This window comes from Camellia sinensis, chromosome 12 (genome assembly GCF_055761805.1).
Source record: "Camellia sinensis isolate YWXY chromosome 12, ASM5576180v1, whole genome shotgun sequence".
NCBI classification, from domain to species: domain Eukaryota; kingdom Viridiplantae; phylum Streptophyta; class Magnoliopsida; order Ericales; family Theaceae; genus Camellia; species Camellia sinensis.
The window spans coordinates 90,155,851-90,163,331 of record NC_138972.1 but is presented as its reverse complement, the minus strand read 5'-3'; the positions used below and the strand labels follow the sequence as shown (position 1 = coordinate 90,163,331).

Sequence of the window (7,481 nt, the reverse complement as noted above, 5' to 3'; positions counted from 1 at the left end):
TGCTGGCCTCTCATGGTTGTGACTACTAGTCTGACTATTGACTTATCTATTATTTTGCATAGGCTGTTTATCTTGAGCCAATCATTGATGAAGACCATTTACATGTTCTTGAGTTTGTCTTACAGCAATTGGTTGATAAGAATTCATTCAATCCAAAAAGAATGTTGCCCATCTTTCCATTGTATACATTAGTTGTTGTCCTATAGCATCTACTAAACCTCCTCACGGATTTAGTGGTTGGGTAGAAGGAACATTCGAAGGTCCAGTCTCATGACCCTGTCCAGTGCGTTGGACATGTATTGTATATTCTGAAGTATTGGTTTGTTCGACCATTTGCGGAGGATCTGATGGGATAGGTGCATTCACCACATTGTCTTCTGAGTTAGGTATTTTTACATCTCTTTCCACACTCTCTTCCAGACTTTCATTTTCTCCTTGTACTCTACATCTAGCCATTTTTAATAGTCCCACCGGGCGTGCCAAAAATATATGTTAGCTTTTTTAACTTTCGAAGGTTAATAATGTAAAGTTAAGCATGTCAGCAAGGATTAATTAATCCTTACAGAATATTAATTGCCAACCAATTATCAGACGATTGCGTTGTAATTCTTTTAGCCACAATGAAGAAGACTTTTACTGGTGACTTGTTTAAGAGAAATTAGTAAATAATAATAAGTGAAGAACAATTTCAGAATCTGAATTTCCTTAAGTAAATGAAAACTTACAATGATCTGACCCAGTCTCGTAAAGGTTCACAGCAACAAATTATTTGAACTCACTCTTAGGAAATGAAGTGCAGTACAGGAATTGAAGTGTTAGAAATGTAAAGAATTGAAAATGTAAAAAACAAGAAAGAAATATGAAGTAATAAACTGGTTTCTGGATTTCAGTCTGGTTCCCTTCTGTTTAGCCATCTCTGCTATTTATACTCTTTAGTGATAACCGTTGAAGTGGCCTTCTAACTGTCGAAATACGTTTCCACGATCTTTGGTCATGGCTTCGCTCAACTAGCTCCCATTACGCCTCTTTTGCAATTAGGCTTTCCTTCTGAATTTGAATTTGAATTGTAGGTAACCATTAGGCTATGTCATCTCACGTCTCTTGACTATTCAGATGCCACGCAGATTCGATACTACCAATATGAACTGCCACGTGTTCGTCTTTGATTAGAGACTTGCTTTAATTTCCCAAATTGTCCTTTAGGTGCCACGTGTCACTCTGCGATTGGCTTTTACAATTTATACAGCCAACAGAGTCTTATAAGTTAGTTATAAGTTGTTGTCTTGGTAAGAATACATAATTAGATATCAAACAGATATGAATGCACAAGGCTTTATAACTTTTGTTAATAGGTCAATTTAAAAAAAAAAATATTATTATTATTATTCTTCCATGTATTTTTATATCTAATTTTGTGATTAATTTTTATTTATTTATTGATAGCAGAGTTTTAAATAGCAACCGTTAATTATTATATCAATTGTTACAGATAGCAGGGTTTTAATACCGTTATTTATTAATAGTGTCTTGCTAAATGGCCGTCCCAACAAAGACCACAAAATTTCAAAGTATTTATAATCTGGTTACTTTTCACATATCTTGTTTGGGATGACCTAAATAAGTGCACTTTTTGTCTTTTTACGAAAAGATGTGCAAAAAAGTAGAGAGATGATGTGATAGGAAAAAGATAAAAAGTGTGTATTTATTTAGGATAGCCAAAATATACTTTTGCACACTTCAATACATTTTTTTACATATTTTTTCAATACTAACAAAAACTCTTTAAGATTTATTTTTAGTATTTGTTATTATTAATATTTTTTGATCAGCAAAAAGAAAACTTTATTGATGAAACACAAACAAAGTGTGATAAAGTACATCAATAAAGAGGAGCTTGGAGCTAGCTCAAGCTCCAACCCCCAAGTTCACTTTGCTTGGTTTCCATTTTTTAAAAACAGTTTTCAAAAAATTCTACACTCTTATTTTCCGTGTCTGAATTTTTTAAATATTTTATGCAAATTTTTTATTTTTTAAACACACCTAACATAAATACACCTAAAAAGTAAAAAAATTGTAAAAAAATCTTTTAAAAATTCACTAAATACCAAAAATACAAAAAAAAATATAAGAATTTAGTACATTTTTTGTATTTTTATGTATTTCTTAATTTTTTAAAATATTTTTTCACAATTTTTTTACTTTTTAGACACATCCAAGTAAGGTGCATCTAAAAAAGTAAAAAAAATGTTTAAAATTTTAAAAATATTCACTAAAAACAAAAAAAATACGAAAATCAAAAAATTCAGTTTTCAAAAAACTTAATCCAGAAAACTCAAACCAAACACAGTGATTCAACAGACGAACATAACAGCCACTACTGAGCATAGTAGAGCAACATAATAGTTGAGCAAACAAAAAACTAATGCAGACCAAACAACACAGCTGGGCAACACAGACCATAACATATCAGTTCAACCCTCACCCCTCTTGATAGTCACCAAGACCAATGCAGCCACAAAAAAATTCACAACAAAAAAACTAGAGTTCACCCAACACTTTAGGCAAAGCAGACCATAACATATCAGTTCAACCCACACCCCTCTTGATAGTCACCAAGACTAATGCAGCCACAAAAAAATTCACAGCAGAAAAACTAGAGTTCACCCAACACTTTGGACAAATCAGCCCACTACTGAGCAAAACTATGAAACCACAAAACTATATTTGGACAAAGCAGCATTGTAACCAATTGGGCCAAACTCAGCACCCAAACAACAACATCAGAAAACAGCACTACAACACTAAAGAGCAGTAACAACTAACTAGAGCAGCACTACCCAACCACAGCAAGAGGCAGTAGCAGCACCTAACAGAGATAGCTTAGAGCCCAACCAACAACAGGACAGCTAACAGAGGACCACAACAGAACAAAAAAGAACAAGAGTTACAACTTGCAGCACGCCCTACTTATAAGCCCAGCAAGCAAACCTCACTCCAACCATTACCAATGCATATTCTGACCACCACCAAAGCAAATTCTGACCTGCAGCACACTCCAAAAAACATAAGGCCATCTCAGCCTCCACCAATGCATACTCTGACCTGATTCAGATTGAAAATAAAATCATTGATAGAGTAATGCAAATCACTCCAAGAGGTTTTGAACCATAGAGCAACTCTGATTTTTATAAGCTCACTTAAGTCCCCAATTACATGTTTGGCATTCCTAAAACCATATTCATTCCTAAGATTCCATATAGACCATAGAGTTGCAAGCAGAATAATCCTCCAAATCTTCTTTTCATTTTTCTTCATAGGTTGACCCTCCCACCAGAGTAATACTTCTTCAACAGAACCTGGAATGGCCCACTCCACACCCCACCATCTTAATAAGGCTGACCACATTTCCCAAACAAAGAGGAAGTGCAGAATACATGAAGCACAGATTCCTCAGACTTCTTGCAAAAACTACAAGCTATGGAGGAGGTGCTAGTGACAATACCAATTCTTTGCAAAAATACAGCAGCCTTCACTTTTTGTTTCTAGGCAAGCCAGCTAAAAAATTGCACCTTAGAAGGCAAGAGTGAACTCCAAACTAGCTTACTCAATATGAAATGAGTTAAGGTAATAAAGAGAAGAAACAAAAAAGGTACCTGAGACAGTAGCAACCCACCTTGTGTAGTCACTAACCTCCCTCCTAATTAAAGGACAAGATGACAGAATTGCTAGAAATCTCAACCACTCTAACTTTTCCCATTCAAACAGCTCCCTTCTAAACAACAAGTTCCAAACCCCTGAAGCCTCTTTTAGATCAAGAAACCTCCTCAGAGTGCCTTCCTTTTCTGAAGAAAGACTATACAGCCTAGGGAACTCCACTTTCAAACAATAATTGCCACACCAGATATACTCCCAGAATTTTACCCTTTCCCCATTGCCAACTACTATCTTAAAGTTACTCAAGAAGCATAACATCATAGAAGAATTATAATCATCTAGAGAGACAATATCAGACCACACCCGTGAGTGTCTGAAACTAACCTCCCTTGATGGCAACCAGCTACTAGCATTCAAAGCGTATTTGTTGCAAATTGCTTTTCGCCACAATAACTTAGTCTCATTTGCGAACCTTCACTGCCATTTGACCAATAAAGAAAAATTAACATCTCTAATCCTTCTAATTCCCAACCCACCTTGATCGAGTCTCTTTGTGACTCCCTTCCATTTGACTAAATGAATTTCTCAAGTTAGAGCCTCCCCACAAGAATGTTTCTTGAATTCTCTCTAAATCCTTTGTAATCCCTTCAGGCATCTTGAGCAAAGAGAGATAATACACTAGCAAACAAGCAAGAACATACTTAATCAGAGTCAATCTTCAAGCAAAGGAAAGAAGCCTTCTTTTCCAACCTGCCAGCTTTGCTTTTACTTTATGGATGTCTGGTTTCCAAGTTTTCCTCCTACTAGGATTGGCCCCTAAAGGTAGCCTGAGATACTTAATTGGCAAGAATTGAATCTTACAATTAAGTGAATTAGCAAAATCAGCCAACATGGTTTCCTTAATGCCTACCCCATAGACCACACTCATATGGTAATTAATTTTAAGGCTAGGTAAAAGCTCAAAGCACCTGAGAATCCTTTTAATAATACTAATCTCATCCCCATCGGCTTCACAAAAAAAGATGGAATCATCAGCAAATTGAAGGTGAGACACCAACCACCCATTGACTCCCACTTTCACACCTTTAACCAGCTTCAACTCCATTACTCTTGAAACAAGCACATTAAGACCTTCAGCCACGATGTTGAATAGGAGAGAAGAAAGAGGATCACCCTGCCTAAGCCCTTTTTGGAGATGAAACTCATATGTTGGTGAGCCATTCACCAGAACAGATAACTTAGCTGTGGATACACACTCCTTAATCCATAAAATCCACTTCATTCCAAAGCCAAAATTGGACAACATTGAAAAGAGAAACTCCCAATTCACAGAGTCGAAGGCCTTCTCAAAATCAAGTTTAATAACCACACCCCTCTTTTTTAATTTTTTCCACCCCTCCACTACTTCATTTGCAATCAAGACACCGTCAAGGATATTTCTACCACTTAAGAAAGCGGATTGAGTTTCACTAATAATCTCAAGCAACACCATTTTTAGCCTATTAGAAAGAGCCTTAGCCAGGATCTTATACATTGAACCCACGAGACTAATGGGCCTATAATCTGCCAAACCAACTGTGTTAACTTTTTTTTGGGACCAGGGTTATAAAGAAGCTATTTACACCTCTGACCAATCTGCCATTAACATGAAATTCTTTCATAAACTGCATAACCTTCCCCTTCATTACCTTCCAATACTTTTGAAAACACACAAGATTAAAACCATCAGGACCTGGGGCCTTATTACCTTCACAACTGTTAACGGCATTCCAAACTTTTGATTCTGAAAATTCTGCCTCAAGCCCCACATATGCAATATTGTTGCTTACAGATTTAAAACTACCATCCAGAGTTGGTCTACTTCTCTATTCATTTATGAAATGTTTGCTGAAATAAAGGAAAACCTCCTGCTTTACTCTTCCTGGATCCTCATGAACAGAATCTCGAACTGTGACAGAATGAATCCCATTTCTGCTCTACCTGTTGGTGGCCATGACATGAAAATATCTTGTATTGCGATCTCCTTTCAAAGAACAATCTAATCGAGCTTTCTAAAGCCACACCCATTCAGCCATCCTGCTCAACCTCCAAACATCATTAATGACCTCTCTTCTTCTTAATTTTTTTGGCTCAACAAGCTCTCTACATTTTTCTAAGAGATCAAGCTTATTCACTTCATCTTCAGTTGCCTTTAACTTACTAGATACATCCTCAAACACGTCTTTATTCCATTTTTTCAGGGCAAACTTAAAAAGTTTAAGTTTACTCTGTAAAATGTAACCAGCCCAACCTTCTACTACAAATTCCTTGCAAGACTTCTCCATAAAAGATCCAAAGCTAGGATGTAATGTCCAGGCATTAATGAATCTGAAAGGCCTACAAACCCAGTCCTGATCATCCTCTATCAACAATAAGGGACCATGATCAGATAAGAGCCTAGGCAAACCCCAAAGCTTGAAATTAAACACCTCCAACCACTCAAGGTTTGCTAAGAACCTATCAAGTTTGATCCATGTTTCCCCCTCCCTAGCATTATACCAAGTAAATTTCCTACCAAGGAGTGGAATATTAGAGAATTAACAATTATCAATAAAACAATTAAAGTCTATCATTCCCCTATCTCTCCTAGAGCAACCTCTCATTTCCCCCACATTCCTTATCTCATTAAAGTCTCCTCCTAAGCACCAAGGTTTAGGAAATAAAGATTTCAAGTTACATAGCACTTCCCACAACTTTCTTTTGCAACCCACCTCATTTGGATCGTAGACATTCACTAGGACACCTTCAAAAGAATTCAAAAAAAAAACCTGAGAGAAGAATAAAATTCCTGTTACTGCAACAGTCGAGAAGTTGGAACAACCCTAGATCCCAGATGCACAACAGACCACCAGCTGAGCCAACCGAATCCACACACATATACTCCATTTTATCCCTAGGTCAAAGTGATTTCACCTCAACTTAAGAAGGCTCTGGCTCTTAGTTTCTTGGAGCAAAACAATTTCAATCTTCCTCTAAAAAACTAGCTTGCGAATCTTACCCCTTTTCTCCCTCCTCTCCAAGACTCTACAATTCCAAGAAAAAATCTTCATGGATAACAAAATTCTACTCTGTGCCTCACCCACTGGAACTTCTTATGTCGCAGTCCCTAACCCACCTCGAATCCTTCTTTTGTCCTTCAACTCCATCTCTGTAACCATCTTCATAGCCTCATTTTCTTTTCCATTAAACTTGATCCCCAAAGCATAACCCATTTGAATAGTAGCTCACGAGCTAGAGCACTAGCCTCCGAGATGCAACCAGATGCCCTAGAAGTAGAAATTACAGCTACCTCTGGTCTGAAAACTATACCCTTGGATCCTTTCTTGCTAGTTGATGCACCCTTTTGACCGTAATTCCGAACAAAACCATCGAACCCTCCTAATTGCACCTTGTTGACTTTTCTAGATTTCGTTTCATCTTTCTTTTAACCTTTATCTTCCAACTGATCCTTTAACAATTGATTTTCAATGGGCTGAATTGCTACCAAACATGGGCTAACAACTCCACCAACTTCAGTTCCTTTTGGCCCAACACTCAGAGATTGGGCCTGGCCTAACACAATCTCTAGATTAATTCCAAGCCTCTCTTGACCCGACCCACTAAGGCTCTTTATGAAACCAGACATATATACCTGCCCACCCACCCTCTGATTTGCTTCACCCTGTCCACCCACCCTTTGATTTACCTCACTAGCCTCCATATTAGACTTCACCAACTTCAACTTTGAATTCTTTACACATACACCACCTTCACTTGCGCTTCCTAAGATGCTGCTTGTTTCAGCTACT

The 7,481-nt window shown here is 37.2% G+C and overlaps 1 long non-coding RNA gene across 1 annotated transcript; it reads right to left on the bottom strand.

Moving 5' to 3' along the window:
* Window positions 1–686: 686 nt before the first annotated feature.
* On the bottom strand, window positions 687–7,115 carry LOC145804628 (uncharacterized). Its single transcript, XR_014346792.1, has 2 exons — window positions 6,462–7,115; window positions 687–1,228 (listed from the first exon to the last, which is right to left on the bottom strand). It is a non-coding gene; the product is annotated as an uncharacterized LOC145804628 (long non-coding RNA).
* Window positions 7,116–7,481: the final 366 nt, after the last annotated feature.